Raw genomic sequence first — 17,468 nt, 5'->3', positions numbered from 1 at the left:
GCACCCATCGAAACACGCCCCCAACAACACATGGCCTACCGTCCCGCGTTCCCACAGGTGTCCCGATGAAAACGGTACCTCACATGCGTGGGTGCACCTACCTGGCCGGCAAGGGGCAAGCCGAAAACGCAAGCAACCCCCAGTCTGTTTGCAGAGGGGAATCTCAGCCATTCTGCCGACCGGCACAACATACAGATATGGGCCTCGGGTGTCCAAGCCACCAAGGAAAACAGGGAGCCCCATGCATTTCCGAAAAGAGGACACCCGTGGGAATCCGCAGAGGTGTTATTTGCGCACATCGCCCCAGATTTTTTTACCCAGACACCCCTGCAAAGTCCGAAATGTGGGGAAAAAAACGCTTTTTCCGCACATTTCGCTCGACGCACCCTTTGAAACACGCCCCCAACAACACATGGCCCACCGTCCCGCGTTCCCACAGGTGTCCCGATGAAAACAGTACCTCACATGCGTGGGTGCACCTACCTGGCCGGCAAGGGGGAAAGCCGAAAACGCAAGCAACCCCCAGTCTGTTTGCAGAGGGGAATCTCAGCCATTCTGCCGACCAGCACAACGTACAGATATGGGCCTCGGGTGTCCAAGCCACCGAGGAAAACAGGGAGCCCCATGCATTTCCGAAAAGAGGACACCCGTGGGAATCCGCAGAGGTGTGATTTGCGCACATCGGCCCAGATTATTTTACCCAGACACCCCTGCAAAGGGCTCCCTGTTTTCCTCGGTGGCTTGGACACCCGAGGCCCATATCTGTATGTTGTGCCGGTCGGCAGAATGGCTGAGATTCCCCTCTGCAAACAGACTGGGGGTTGCTTGCGTTTTCGCTTGCCCCTTGCCGGCCAGGTAGGTGCACCAACGCATGTGAGGTACCGTTTTCATCGGGACACCTGTGGGAACGCGGGATGGTGGGCCATGTGTTGTTGGGGGCGTGTTTCGATGGGTGCGTCGAGCGAAATGTGCGGAAAAAGCATTTGTTTTCCCACATTTCGGACTTTGCAGGGGTGTCTGGTTAAAAAAATCTGGGGCAATGTGCGCAAAGCACACCTCTGCGGATTCCCACGTGTGTCCTCTTTTCGGAAATGCATGGGGCTCCCTGTTTTCCTCGGTGGCTTGGACACCCGAGGCCCATATCTGTACGTTGTGCCGGTCGGCAGAATGGCTGAGATTCCCCTCTGCAAGCAGACTGGGGGTTGCTTGCGTTTTCGGCTTGCCCCTTGGCGGCCAGGTAGGTGCACCCACGCATGTGCGGTACCGTTTTCATCGGGACACCGGTGGGAACGCGGGACGGTGGGCCATGTGTTGTTTGGGGCGTGTTTCGATGGGTGCGTCGAGCGAAATGTGCGGAAAAAGCGTTTTTTTCCGCACATTTCGGACTTTGCAGGGGTGTCTGGGTAAAAGAATCTGGGGCGATGTGCGCAAAGCACACCTCTGCGGATTCCCACGGGTGTCCCTTTTTCGGAAATGCATGGGGCTCCCTGTTTTCCTCGGTGGCTTGGACACCCGAGGCCCATATCTGTACGTTGTGCCGGTCGGCAGAATGGCTGAGATTCCCCTCTGCAAACAGACTGGGGGTGCTTGCGTTTTCGGCTTGCCCCTTGCCGGCCAGGTAGGTACACCCACGCATGTGAGGTACCGTTTTCATCGGGACACCTGTGGGAACACGATAAGGTATGACATCTGCTGTTGGCGATGGGTTTCAGTGAGTGGACACAGGGAAATGTCTCTGAAATTGGCCGGAAATGAAGACAATTCTCAGACATTTCGCTCTGGCCACCCACCGAAACACACCGCCAACACCACGTGGCCTATCTTCCCGTGTCCCCACACATGTCCCGATGAAAACGGTACCTCACATGTGTGGGTGCACCTACCGGGGGCGCAAAAGGAAAAGGGTAACCGACTGAGAACCCCAAGCCATTCGGCACTGCCCATTTTGTTCATGTGGGCAACCTACAGATTTGGGCCTAGGGTGTCGCAGCCAGCAAGGGAAACAGGGAACCCCATGCATTTCCCAAAAGAGGACACCCGTGGGAATCCACAGAGGTCTGCCTTGCGCAAATTGCCCCAGTTTTTATTAGCCACAATCCCCGACAAAGTGTGATATTTGGTGGGGAAAAAACACAATGTTCACTTTGTCTGGGGTTCTGGGTAATAAATTCTGGCCCGCTTCGCGCAAATCAGACCTCTGTGCTTTCCCACGGGTGTCCTCTTTTGGGAAATGCATGGGGTTCCCTGTTTTCCTTGCTAGCTTGGACACCCTAGGCCCAAATCTGTAGGTTGCCCACATGAACAAATTGTGCTGTGGCGAAAGGCTTGGAGTTACCAGCGGGTTACCCTTTTCCTTTTGCGCCCCCGGTAGGTGCACCCACACATGCGAGGTACCTTTTTCGTCGGGTCACCTGTGGGAACACAAGAAGGTATGACATCTGCTGTTGGCGACGTGTTTCGGTGAGTGGACACAGGGAAATGTCTCTGAAATTGGCCGGAAATGAAGACAATTCTCAGACATTTCGCTCTGGCCACCCACCGAAACACACCGCCAACAACACGTGGCCTACCTTCCCGTGTCCCCACATGTGTCCCGATGAAAACGGTACCTCACATGTGTGGGTGCACCTACCGGGGGCGCAAAAGGAAAAGGGTAACCGACTGGGAACCCCAAGCCATTCGCCACTGCCCATTTTGTTCATGTGGGCAACCTACAGATTTGGGCCTAGGGTGTCGCAGCCAGCAAGGGAAACAGGGAACCCCATGCATTTCCCAAAAGAGGACACCCGTGGGAATCCACAGAGGTCTGCCTTGCGCAAATTGCCCCAGTTTTTATTAGCCACAATCCCCGACAAAGTGTGATATTTGGTGGGGAAAAACACAATGTTCACTTTGTCTGGGGTTCTGGGTAATAAATTCTGGCCCGCTTCGCGCAAATCAGACCTCTGTGCTTTCCCACGGGTGTCCTCTTTTGGGAAATGCATGGGGTTCCCTCTTTTCCTTGCTGGCTTGGACACCCTAGGCCCAAATCTGTAGGTTGCCCACATGAACAAATTGTGCTGTGGCGAAAGGCTTGGGGTTACCAGCGGGTTACCCTTTTCCTTTTGCGCCCCCGGTAGGTGCACCCACACATGCGAGGTGCCTTTTTCGTCGGGACACCTGTGGGAACACAAGAAGTTATGACATCTGCTGTTGGCGACGTGTTTCGGTGAGTGGACACAGGGAAATGTCTCTGAAATTGGCCGGAAATGAAGACAATTCTCAGACATTTTGCTCTGGCCACCCACCGAAACACACCGCCAACAACACGTGGCATACCTTCCCATGTCCCCACACGTGTCCCGATGAAAACGGTACCTCACATGTGTGGGTGCACCTACCGGGGGCGCAAAAGGAAAAGGGTAACCGACTGGGAACCCCAAGCCATTCGCCACTGCCCATTTTGTTCATGTGGGCAACCTACAGATTTGGGCCTAGGGTGTCGCAGCCAGCAAGGGAAACAGGGAACCCCATGCATTTCCCAAAAGAGGACACCCGTGGGAATCCACAGAGGTCTGCCTTGCGCAAATTGCCCCAGTTTTTATTAGCCACAATCCCAGACAAAGTGTGATATTTGGTGGGGAAAAAACACAATGTTCACTTTGTCTGGGGTTCTGGGTAATAAATTCTGGCCCGCTTCGCGCAAATCAGACCTCTGTGCTTTCCCACGGGTGTCCTCTTTTGGGAAATGCATGGGGTTCCCTGTTTTCCTTGCTGGCTTGGACACCCTAGGCCCAAATCTGTAGGTTGCCCACATGAACAAATTGTGCTGTGGCGAAAGGCTTGGGGTTACCAGCGGGTTACCCTTTTCCTTTTGCGCCCCCGGTAGGTGCACCCACACATGCGAGGTGCCTTTTTCGTCGGGACACCTGTGGGAACACAAGAAGTTATGACATCTGCTGTTGGCGACGTGTTTCGGTGAGTGGACACAGGGAAATGTCTCTGAAATTGGCCGGAAATGAAGACAATTCTCAGACATTTTGCTCTGGCCACCCACCGAAACACACCGCCAACAACACGTGGCATACCTTCCCATGTCCCCACACGTGTCCCGATGAAAACGGTACCTCACATGTGTGGGTGCACCTACCGGGGGCGCAAAAGGAAAAGGGTAACCGACTGGGAACCCCAAGCCATTCGCCACTGCCCATTTTGTTCATGTGGGCAACCTACAGATTTGGGCCTAGGGTGTCGCAGCCAGCAAGGGAAACAGGGAACCCCATGCATTTCCCAAAAGAGGACACCCGTGGGAATCCACAGAGGTCTGCCTTGCGCAAATTGCCCCAGTTTTTATTAGCCACAATCCCCGACAAAGTGTGATATTTGGTGGGGAAAAAACACAATGTTCACTTTGTCTGGGGTTCTGGGTAATAAATTCTGGCCCGCTTCGCGCAAATCAGACCTCTGTGCTTTCCCACAGGTGTCCTCTTTTGGGAAATGCATGGGGTTCCCTGTTTTCCTTGCTGGCTTGGACACCCTAGGCCCAAATCTGTAGGTTGCCCACATGAACAAATTGTGCTGTGGCGAAAGGCTTGGGGTTACCAGCGGGTTACCCTTTTCCTTTTGCGCCCCCGGTAGGTGCACCCACACATGCGAGGTGCCTTTTTCGTCGGGACACCTGTGGGAACACAAGAAGTTATGACATCTGCTGTTGGCGACGTGTTTCGGTGAGTGGACACAGGGAAATGTCTCTGAAATTGGCCGGAAATGAAGACAATTCTCAGACATTTTGCTCTGGCCACCCACCGAAACACACCGCCAACAACACGTGGCATACCTTCCCATGTCCCCACACGTGTCCCGATGAAAACGGTACCTCACATGTGTGGGTGCACCTACCGGGGGCGCAAAAGGAAAAGGGTAACCGACTGGGAACCCCAAGCCATTCGCCACTGCCCATTTTGTTCATGTGGGCAACCTACAGATTTGGGCCTAGGGTGTCGCAGCCAGCAAGGGAAACAGGGAACCCCATGCATTTCCCAAAAGAGGACACCCGTGGGAATCCACAGAGGTCTGCCTTGCGCAAATTGCCCCAGTTTTTATTAGCCACAATCCCCGACAAAGTGTGATATTTGGTGGGGAAAAAACACAATGTTCACTTTCTCTGGGGTTCTGGGTAATAAATTCTGGCCCGCTTCGCGCAAATCAGACCTCTGTGCTTTCCCACAGGTGTCCTCTTTTGGGAAATGCATGGGGTTCCCTGTTTTCCTTGCTGGCTTGGACACCCTAGGCCCAAATCTGTTTGTTGTCCACATGAACAAATTGTGCTGTGGCGAAAGGCTTGGGGTTACCAGCGGGTTACCCTTTTCCTTTTGCGCCCCCGGTAGGTGCACCCACACATGCGAGGTACCTTTTTCGTCGGGACACCTGTGGGAACACAAGAAGGTATGACATCTGCTGTTGGCGACGTGTTTCGGTGAGTGGACACAGGGAAATGTCTCTGAAATTGGCCGGAAATGAAGACAATTCTCAGACATTTCGCTCTGGCCACCCACCGAAACACACCGCCAACAACACGTGGCCTACCTTCCCGTGTCCCCACACGTGTCCCGATTAAAACGGTACCTCACATGTGTGGGTGCCCCTACCGGGGGCGCAAAAGGAAAAGGGTAACCGACTGGGAACCCCAAGCCATTCGCCACTGCCCATTTTGTTCATGTGGGCAACCTACAGATTTGGGCCTAGGGTGTCGCAGCCAGCAAGGGAAACAGGGAACCCCATGCATTTCCAAAAAGAGGACACCCGTGGGAATCCACAGAGGTCTGCCTTGCGCAAATTGCCCCTGTTTTTATTAGCCACAATCCCCGACAAAGTGTAATATTTGGTGGGGAAAAAACACAATGTTCACTTTGTCTGGGGTTCTGGGTAATAAATTCTGGCCCGCTTCGCGCAAATCAGACCTCTGTGCTTTCCCACGGGTGTCCTCTTTTGGGAAATGCATGGGGTTCCCTGTTTTCCTTGCTGGCTTGGACACCCTAGGCCCAAATCTGTAGGTTGCCCACATGAACAAATTGTGCTGTGGCGAAAGGCTTGGGGTTACCAGCGGGTTACCCTTGTCCTTTTGCGCCCCCGGTAGGTGCACCCACACATGCGAGGTACCTTTTTCGTCGGGACACCTGTGGGAACACAAGAAGGTATGACATCTGCTGTTGGCGACGTGTTTCGGTGAGTGGACACAGGGAAATGTCTCTGAAATTGGCCGGAAATGAAGACAATTCTCAGACATTTCGCTCTGGCCACCCACCGAAACACACCGCCAACAACACGTGGCCTACCTTCCCGTGTCCCCACACGTGTCCCGATGAAAACGGTACCTCACATGTGTGGGTGCACCTACCGGGGGCGCAAAAGGAAAAGGGTAACCGACTGGGAACCCCAAGCCATTCGCCACTGCCCATTTTGTTCATGTGGGTAACCTACAGATTTGGGCCTAGGGTGTCGCAGCCAGCAAGGGAAACAGGGAACCCCATGCATTTCCCAAAAGAGGACACCCTTGGGAATCCACAGATGTCTGACTTACGCAAATCGGCCCAGAATGTAATACCCAGAACCACCAGCAAAGACCCACATGTGAGAAGGGTGCCCAAGGCCAGGGATATTACCGCCGACTTTGCTGGAGCCCTGGCTGCCCTGCGTTACAGCTTCTCCCCACCAAGGTGTCCCTGCAGTGTGCCAATACCTCCCCGAAGGGAAAAGCTGTAATGCAGCCCAGTCGCAACTCCAGGACAGTTGGAGGTGATCTGCCCAGACCGGCCATTCCCACCCACACCACCAACAATCCAGCCCCAGTCTCACCCACCCCACTGACAGTGGGCCCTAACCATAGAATAATAAAAAACAGTACTCACATAACGTTGCAACTGCTCGGGTAGAAAAAGCTGTAAACAAAACAAAGAACATGTGTTACCTACGGTCACACCAGCAAAATGTAGCCCTCCCCGGGGGCAGATAGGGGGGGGGTTGTCCTGCACTCCTCCCTGGGCTCAGGCGTCCGTTCCTAGGAGCAGATATCTGGTCCCAGGAAGGGCTGCATGACGTGGCACCCACTCCATTGTGGGTGGGGGGAGGGGGTCAACGCCCCATCCCATTAGAAAATTCCCTGACCCTTTGGGGTGCCCCACCGCCCCCCCTAAAAAGCGTTCCACCATTTTCATTTTTTTCCTTTGGTAACCCAACTCCCCTTGGTGCAGAGGGTCACATTGGTGTGCCAATCTGGCGCCGGGGTGCCCAAACCTTACTGCCCCACCCACTGGGGGGGCCTGTCCCACCATTTTTGGGGGCCCTCTCCCCCCTCACCCCAAATGGCTGGTGGAAACACCTCATGCAGGCCTCCCTGGGCCTCCTCCAAACGGCTGCGTGAGGTACACCTCACCTCCATTTGGTGTGAGGGGGGAGAGGGCCACCCCAAAAGGTGGGGCAGGACCCCCAATAGATGGGGCAGTAGGGTTTGGGCACCCTGGGGGCAGATAGCCACACTAATGTGGCCATCTGCACCAAGCAAAGTTGGGTAAACAAAAAACAAAATGCAAATTCACAGGCTGCTTTTTAGGGGGGGCTGAGGGCCACCCTAAATTGGCAGCGCATGATGTACCGCAACGGGGGGTGGCCCTCAACCCCACCCCACCCCAAATGGAGAGCCCCACCTCATGCAACCCTCCCTGGGGGCAGATATCTGCTCCTAGGAAGGGGCATCTGACCCCAGGGAGGGATGCATGAGGTGAGGCCCCCCCTATCTGCCCCCAGGGAGGGTTGCATGAGGTGGGGCCATCCATTTTTGGTGGGGGGGGTTGAGGGCCACCCCCCGTTGTGGTACATCATGCGCTGCCAATTTAGGATGGCCCTCAGCCCCCACTAAAAAGCAGCCTGTGATTTTGTATATTTTTTTTTGTTTACCCAACTTCGCTTGGTGCGATAGGCCCATTAGTGTGGCTATCTGCCCCCAGGGTGCCCAAACCCTTCTGCCCCATCTATTGGGGGTCCTGCCCCACCTTTTGGGGTGCCCCCCCCCACCCCACCCCCAATGGCTGGGGGACACACCTCATGCAGGCCTCCCTGGGCCTCCTCCAAACGGCTGCATGAGATACACCCCACCTCCATTTGGGGTGAGGGGGGAGAGGGCCTCCCCAAAAGGTGGGGCAGGACCCCCAATAGATGGGGAAGTAGGGTTTTGCCACCCTGGGGCAGATAGCCACACTAATGTGGCCATCTGCACCAAGCAAAGTTGGGTAAACAAAAGAAAATATACAAAATCACAGGCTGCTTTTTAGGGGGGGCTGAGGGCCACCCTAAATTGGCAGCGCATGATGTACCGCAATGGGGGGTGGCCCTCAACTCCACCCACCCCAAATGGAGGGCCCCACCTCATGCAACCCTCCCTGGGGGCAGATATCTGCTCCTAGGAAGGGGCATCTGACCCCAGGGAGGGATGCATGAGGTGAGGCCCCCCTATCTGCACCCAGGGAGGGTTGCATGAGGTGGGGCCCTCCATTTGGGGTGGGGGGGTTGAGGGACACCCCCCGTTGTGGTACATCATGCGCTGCCAATTTAGGGTGGCCCTCAGCCCCCCCTAAAAAGCAGCCTGTGATTTTGTATATTTTTTTTGTTTACCCAACTTTGCTTGGTGCAGATGGGCCCATTAGTGTGGCTATCTGCCCCCAGGGTGCCCAAACCCTACTGCCCCATCTATTGGGGGTCCTGCCCCACCTTTTGGGGTGCCCCCCCACCCCACCCCCAATGGCTGGGGGACACACCTCATGCAGGCCTCCCTGGGCCTCCTCCAAACGGCTGCGTGAGGTACACCCCATCTCCATTTGGGGTCAGGGGGGAGAGGGCCACCCCAAAAGGTGGGGCAGGACCCCCAATAGATGGGGCAGTAGGGTTTGGGCACCCTGGGGGCAGATAACCACACTAATGTGGCCATCTGCACCAAGCAAAGTTGGGTAAACAAAAAACAAAATCCAAATTCACAGGCTGCTTTTTAGGGGGGGCTGAGGGCCACCCTAAATTGGCAGCGCATGATGTACCGCAATGGGGGGTGGCCCTCAACCCCCCCACCCCAAATGGAGGGCCCCACCTCATGCAACCCTCCCTGGGGGCAGATATCTGCTCCTATGAAGGGGCATCTGACCCCAGGGAGGCATGCATGAGGTAAGGCCCTCCCTATCTGCGCCCAGGGAGGGTTGCATGAGGTGGGGCCCTCCATTTGGGGTGGGGGGGTCGAGGGCCACCCCCCGTTGCGGTACATCAGGCGCTGCCAATTTAGGGTGGCCCTCAGCCCCCCCTAAAAAGCAGCCTGTGAATTTGCATTTTGTTTTTTGTTTACCCAACTTTGCTTGGTGCAGATGGCCACATTAGTGTGGCTATCTGCCCCCAGGGTGCCCAAACCCTACTGCCCCATCTATTGGGGGTCCTGCCCCACCTTTTGGGGTGCCCCCCACCCCACCCCCAATGGCTGGGGGACACACCTCATGCAGGCCTCCCTGGACCTCCACCAAACGGCTGCGTGAGGTACACCCCACCTCCATTTGGGGTGAGGGGGGAGAGGGCCACCCCAAAAGGTGGGGCAGGACCCCCAATAGATGGGGCAGTAGGGTTTGGGCACCCTGGGGGCAGATAGCCACACTAATGTGGCCATCTGCACCAAGCAAAGTTGGGTAAACAAAAAAAAATATACAAAATCACAGGCTGCTTTTTAGGGGGGGCTGAGGGCCACCCTAAATTGGCAGCGCATGATGTACCGCAACGGGGGGTGGCCCTCAACCCCCCCCCACCCCAAATGGAGGGCCCCACCTCATGCAACCCTCCCTGGGGGCAGATATCTGCTCCTAGGAAGGGGCATCTGACCCCAGGGAGGGATGCATGAGGTGAGGCCCCCCCTATCTGCGCCCAGGGAGGGTTGCATGAGGTGGGGCCCTCCAGGGGCAACTAGGTCCCGTATAAGGGAATGTAAATTTAAAATGTCAGGCAAAGCCATGAACACTCAAGGATTCTCTGGGGCTAGAGGGTTGGTTCCCTTTACCGATAGCATCCCCTTATCTATAGGGGATAATGACATGTCTGTCCCACTCCTGTATTCAAGGGAGACACCAGTGAACATACTTGGAAGAGACATAATGAGCAGATTCAATATGACAATCTCCTTCACAGAGAACGGCATAATTTGGTCCACACCAGGAATAAACATGCTTACTGCACGACAAATACTACAAGCTTACTGTGGCCAAACAGTGGCTCGAGCTGAGCCAGTGGATAACGAATTGTTCCAATATGGAACAGACATGGCATTTGCATGGATGCCAGGAATAGAAGGAAAGATTTGGAGGAGGCCAGCAGCATATTTGTTCAGGCCTGAGACACCAGCTAGTGAACCATAGGGGAAGGTGATTTCGGTGAGCATCGAAAGCATCAAAGCAACTGCAGATTACATCGCAGTACATGCCCAAGATAAGGAGGGGAGAGCATGGAGAGCTGTAATAGCACTGGATGAAGGATGCAGACTCACGCAGGTGTCCGACGAAGAGCTTTTTTCAGAGGACAAAGAAGGAGGAGAGATGGTGTTTATGATGAGCGTAGACATTTGGTTGAGAGTGACTTACAAGAAAGTAGCACTGAAAATGGAAATGGCACTGGAGGCACCTGCATCTACCCCAGTACCATTTTATGAGGAAGATACGGCTAAAGTTCCAGCATCACTTTGGACCACCAGTCCCTATGACGTGGGCTGCATAAAGAGCATTGGAGGTGTCAAATTTAAGTTGAAGAGGGGTGCAATATTACCTAGAGTGAAGCAGTACCCACTATCAAAAGAGGCAGATGAGGGCATATACGAAACAATAACAGCACTGATAAATAATGGCATACTGGTACCATCAGAATCAACATGTAACACGGCTGTGTACCCAGTGCGCAAAGCTAAAGGTGGGTCTTGGCGTTTCATCCAAGACCTCATGACCTTGAATTACATTGTAGAGGCAGAATACCCCACAGCAGCAAACCCAGCCACGATATTATGTGGAATACCAGCAGAGGCATCGTGATTTACTGTGATTGACCTCAAGAACGCTTTTTTCTCAATACCTCTGCACCCAGATTCACAAAACTTGACAAGCTTCACGTACAGAAATACAAAATGGAAACACACCAGGTTACCACAAGGGTACTGCGAGTCACCCTCAATTTTCAATAGAGTAATACAGATGGATTTGGGTAACATTGAAATGGAAAGCACGGTGCTGCAATATGTGGATGACATAATGATCTGCAGCACTACCTAGAAGGGGTGCAGGGATGACTCAATAAAAATGTTGACGGTGCTGGCTGAAAAGGGGTATAAGGTAGACAAGGAAAAGTTACAATACTGCCAGGAACAGGTACTATACATCGGCCAACTAATATCACAACACGGAAGAAACATTGAACCACAGAGAGCACAAGCCATAACCAACACACCACAGCCACAAACGGTGAGGGAGCTGCAGCAGTTCCTGGGCCTATGCAACTACTGTAGAGCAAGGGTTTTTGACTACAGCTCATACATAGGACCCCTGCTCGAAGCACTAAGACAGGCACAAAAGGGGGACAAGAAGTTGGGGTGGAAAAGAGAAATGAAAGAGGCATTTGATGAGTTGAAACACGCCATATCCATAGCCCCCGTATTAGCCACCCCAAATTATGAACATCAATTTTTCATTTTCTCACATTGCGACTCAGCAGTAATGAAGGCAGTACTGACCCAGAAAACTAGCATGGGACATAAGCCAATAGCTTTCTACAGCGGTCACTTAGACCCTATTATGTTAGGTCACTTCCCTTGCGAACAAGGCCTCGCCGCAGCAGCATTTGCGGTGCAGAATCATCGTCAATAACAATGGGGTGCCCCACCACATTATTTGTGGAACATGCACTGTTTGCAATTTTGAACAAGCCTAAGAGCACTCTGACCGCACAGAGGGCGTCAGGTTATGAAATACTGTTATCTAGACCGGAATTGACAATTGTAAGATGCAGCAATGTAAACCAGCCAGATTCATAGCAGAAGTTATTGAGGAAGGTGATTATGCCCACGATTGCACACAGGCTATCGAGATGTACTCTAGTACAAGGAAGGTGGAGGAGGATGCACTTAAGGGGGGTGTGATAATGTACATTGACGGGTCATCAACAATAGATCAGAGTGATGGGATAAGGGGAACAGGGGAAGCAGTGGTTCAAATAACGGAAGACTTGATGTATGTCCCAGTAAAATGCGTGCGATTACCACAGCATTATTCGGCTCAGGCAGTGGAATTGGTTGAGCTAATTTTGGCACTAAAGGAAAGTTTAGATAAAAGAGTTACTATATACTCTGACAGTGCATATGTAACATCAACGGTGCACTCCGGATTAATAAGATGGCAGAGAAGAGGGTTTAGAAGAGCTGATGGCACCCCGGTACAACATGCCCTCTTGCTAGCAGAATTGATTGAAGTAATTAACGACCCCCAAGAGGTAACTTTGGTTAAATGCCAAGCGCACACTAATGGAGATGACCCTATCTCGCAAGGTAACGCAACAGCAGACGCACATGCCAAGCATGCTGCATATTTTGGCGAAATGTGGACTCCCCCAGAATCAGAGAAAGGGAGGGGGAGGACAATGGCAAGACAGATGTTGATAAAGGATGGGTACTCTCATCTCCCTGAAACACAGATAATGGAGTTGCAGGCAGCTGCACCAATGGCAGAAAAAGAACTGTGGGTAAAGAGAGGGTGTACAATGTCTCCGACAGATGCACTGTGGCGTCAAAACAATACTGGAAAGGTAGTAATGCCACTGGCACTGTTGAACACCGCCCTGGTCCAGCTTCATCATCCAGCGCATACAGAAAAAGAAGTGATTGCAGCACAAATTAGGGAAGCTTGGTTCTGCCCCGAGTTCAATTCTCATGTCACTAATTTTATCAGCAAATGCCTCACATGCCAACAGTTTACGGCCGGCCACACGCTGCAAGTGATAAAAGGTACTATACCCCGGCCAGTGGCACCCTTCCTACAACTTCACATTGACTATGTTGATATGATCAATGTATGTCAAGGATATAGGTATATGATTGTAGTGGTATGTCCGGTTTCGAGGTCGGTGGAGGCCGGACCCTGCTCACACGCGGATGCTTCAGAGCAGCTACATTTCTAGTAAGAGAGGTCTTCCCCAGGTGGGGTGTTTGTGAAGTGTTGCGGTAAGACAACGGCCCACACTTTGCAAATGAGATGTTTGAGCACATCACATCTCTGCTGGGTATCAAACATAAATTTGCATGTGCATATCATCCGCAGGCCAACGGTATATGTGAATGCCTGAATGGCCTATTAAAAGAGAAAATAGCAAAAATTCAGCAGACAACTAAAAAGAGCTGGTTATATTGCCTCCCGCTGGCTCTATTTGAGCTGAGGAATAGACCAGGATCTGATCACCACCTCACTCCCCACGAGGTGGTGACAGGACGTCAAATGCGCCTTCCTTTAACGCCAACATCAAGAGCCTTTAAAGACCAGGATAAACACTGCTAATGTTTTCGGTGATGAAATGTATCAATATGTGTCTTCCTTGATTACTGGTGTTGCCTTTGTATCTCAACAGCTCGAGCGCACGCGGGGCGGGTCGAAGAGCACTGAACAAGAAGACACCAACGAGGAACAAGAAAAGAAAGAACTATGCACTGTTGCGGAGGGAGATTACGTGCTCCTCTGCAACTTCAATAGGAAGTGGAACAGCCCACGCTTTACCAGGCCCCACTTGGTTGAGGCAGTGGCTCCCAGAGCAGTAAAACTGCAAGAAAAACGCACCTGGAATCACCTACACGACGTGAAGATCTACAAACATCAGACCCGCCCTAGCGTTGACGACAGGGCCATTAAAAGAGCAGCAACATCAGCAACATCGGCCACAGGCAAGAATACAGCTGCCGCAGCAAAAGACAATTGTGTCACTGCCCCTGACCACTGCCCTGTAACAAACACTGCCATAGACTTTGGACACTTGCCCGTAGCCCACCCGATGGTCACAAGATCACAGGCTAAAATAAGCACCGCCCCGTCCCACCAAGCCCCGCCCTACCTGAATAAAGAACGTTGCAGAAATATGTGAAGAATTACACCACACTGTGTAGACAAGTGCATGTTCTCTTCTCTTTTTCTCGCACATGCAGGTACCGCATATCGTCGTATTGTTTAAAAGAGTAGTTACTAACAGCTCGCTCTGCCCAGAAGTAGATGCTGCCACAGGTGATAACAACCCTGAGGCCCTATCACACCAATTTGTATATCATATAAGGAGGCCAAAGTACCTGAAAAGGAGGAGGCTACGCGTATATTACACTGCATTTGTTTTGGCCATAGAACAATCATTTCCCCATCTTCATGAGCACTTGCCGGCTCTAAGAGATAGGTCACTAAGATTAGCGTGGGAACAGCTTTTCGCCTGGGCATTGAACGATCATCTGATAGGGAGAGCTTAAATAACACTAACAATAATAACAAGCACCTTAAGAACTTTCAGGCGGACACCTTTAACGTCGCAAGAATAAGCTGCCGGACCGCAGCAAGGTAAGAGCAAAAATGCCAGTGATGATAGCTCTTGCAATAAAATTGATAGGTGTGTTGGTGATCACTGGTTTATTGGCTGCCTCTGTATGGCAGAATAAATATGCTTCAAATTTTATGGCTGCACCAAAAACTAACATACCCCCTCCCACGGCTGCAACAGGTATGATATCAGGTGGTACTAGCAACCTTAAAAGTAAGGGAAGTAGAGTTAAACGCAGCACATATACTGACAATAAAGGTATCGATAACTACATAACAGATGCAGCACACGTCTCAAACAACATGTGGTACCAGCACATGGCCCAAATTGGTAAGCAGACAACTGAAGACAACTGCTATGTGTGCTCATTGATCCCATACGCCATGAGCGCATCAAGGCCATTTGTTGCCACGGAGATTCAGGAAAAGACAGTACAATGTATAATATACCTGGCACTATTCCAAACGAGGGGGCGATTCCAAGGAACAGTGGTGAGAATTCAGTGGAAAACAAGGGACACGTACCCATACGAAAATAATTTCCTCAAGACATATTTGAACTACCGTAAAAGCAGTTCATATGCTGACGCATACAGATACATGACGGATGGCCAAGAGAAAGGATAAATGAAGAAAGTAACGCTAGAATATCTGCCATGTGATTGGTACGCCACTGAAGTTCCTGGTGTACAAGGATGCTGGGAAAGACCACTGATAACAATAACTGGGAAAATATATATGAACAATGAATGGGAAATAGGAGTGGTTGGGAACAACATGGTAACAAGAGAAAATATTACCACTATACAGGAGCACAGCAAAAGATGTTGGACGACGTGGGGTAAATATGCACCCATGCTGACGAAGCATACTACCACTGACTGCACCTAAATTATGCTACCAACACAAAGGAGATGTAGATGTGGGATACAACGCCAACTGTGGAAGTGTAGTGGAGCTACCTGAAGGGGGTGCTGGAATGGCAGTTATAATGGACCACTATTGGGCCTGCGGTGATAAGGCATACCACACCCTGCCTCCATTATGGAATGGAATATGTACCATGGTACACATCAAAGTGCCATCACTGGTGGTGCCTCAAAAACATACTAACAGTGTTCCCGTGCGAATGTCTGCGCCAGCCGCGTGTGCTAAAATCGATTTCCGCGCACAGTGTATTCATGGATTTTAGGCTCCAAAAGCAGCCGTGGCGCAGAGTGGCGCAGCGACCCTGCAGCAGCGCCAGTTACGCCCCCAAGAACGCCCTTGCGCAAGGAAAAGCCATCAAAATCCCCAATCCAGCGCAAGGGGCTGGGCCAGCCCTGGACCAGTTTACCGGACTGCCAAACAGCAAACGCCAAGCGGGGAATGTGTATTACGGATTTTGCAGTAACTCCCACACACGAAAGGGCCTGTGCGAGTGGGGTACGTGTATAACTGTTGTTCGCGTGAATTTTTACATGCGATTGGCCTGGTTATGTGTATTTCAGGGGTGCGCGGGAAGTTTCACACTCAAATGGGCTGGGTACGTGTATTTCAGGGGTGAGCGGTTTTACACGCGAAAGTGCCTGGGCGAGTGGTGTACGTGTATTCCTGGGGTTCGCGTGAAGTTTCACACGCGATAGGCCATTGGCGAGTGGGGAACATGTATTTCAGGGGTACGCGTGAAGTTTCACACGCGAATGGGCTGGGTACGTGTATTTCAGGGGTGCGCGGGAAGTTTCACACGCGAATGGGCTAGGTCCGTGTATTTCAGGGGTGCGCAGGAAGTTTTACACACGAATGGCCTGGGTACGTGTATTTCAGGGGTGCGCGGGAAGTTACACACGCGAATGGCCTGGGTACGTGTATTACTGGGGTGCGCGGGAAGTCATACACGTGAATTGGCAATGTGGGTCCTCCCAGATGTCCCCTCTACCCCCTCCACGGCCCCTGCAGGCAGCCCACACCACAGGGGACTACCCTGCACCCCTGGTCATGTCCCGCAGGCAGCCCATCCACCATGGGCATGCCCCCCCAGCCAAGCCACATGTCACGTTGCAATATGATCATCAACCCATGTCCCCCAGCACTCCCACCCCCAGCAGTCAGGGGCACCTGCCAGCAGGCCCCCACACATGTCCCCCAGCACCCCCACCCCCAGCAGTCAGGGGCACCTGCCAGCAGGCCCCCACACATGTCCCCCAAACACCACGCCATGACTATACAGACCCATGGCCCTAATGCCAACCCAAATCCCACCCCTCCACCCCCCAGTGCAAACACCCAACGATCCACTGCACCCACTCCCTATTAAATCACCCATTCCATGATAGACTGAAAAGAACCAGCATGCCCATCAGCAAATGTCCTACAGAGCCACACAGTTGCAACACATGACTGTGCCAATGCTCATGGAGACATGCTCCAAAATCATCACTGTACACCACACCAATAATGTTGAATGAAGAAATGTATTAAACAGTATAACAAATGTCAAAATGAAAAGCACACATGCAAATGAGGAAATAATTTGGGAAATAAGAAAAAGAAAGTCAAATCCAAGCAAGAAAAGAAATCCAAAACATGAAAAAATATAAGTGGTGCATCTCCAAAGTCCATAGAACGAAATCCAAAGATGAAAAGCATAAAAAACATTACTCCATGTGAATATAACTAAATGAAAGTATATACATGTCCTGAAAATTGAAAATGAAAGTCTGAAGGGTCCATTATCCCAAAAGCAAATGAAACCTACCAAACACCCTATCTAAAATACAACTATATACAAAAAGTGGAGCAAAGTCCGTGGACTCCAAATCATAAAAATAAAGAAATGAAACCTAAACCTAAATAACTATATACAAAGGCGGCGGGCTAGTCCGACGGCTC

This window comes from Ambystoma mexicanum, chromosome 3p, assembly GCF_040938575.1.
Source record: "Ambystoma mexicanum isolate Mex_15411 chromosome 3p, UKY_AmexF1_1, whole genome shotgun sequence".
NCBI classification, from domain to species: domain Eukaryota; kingdom Metazoa; phylum Chordata; class Amphibia; order Caudata; family Ambystomatidae; genus Ambystoma; species Ambystoma mexicanum.
The sequence above is the reverse complement of the archived record's forward strand: the minus strand, read 5'-3'. Positions refer to the sequence as shown.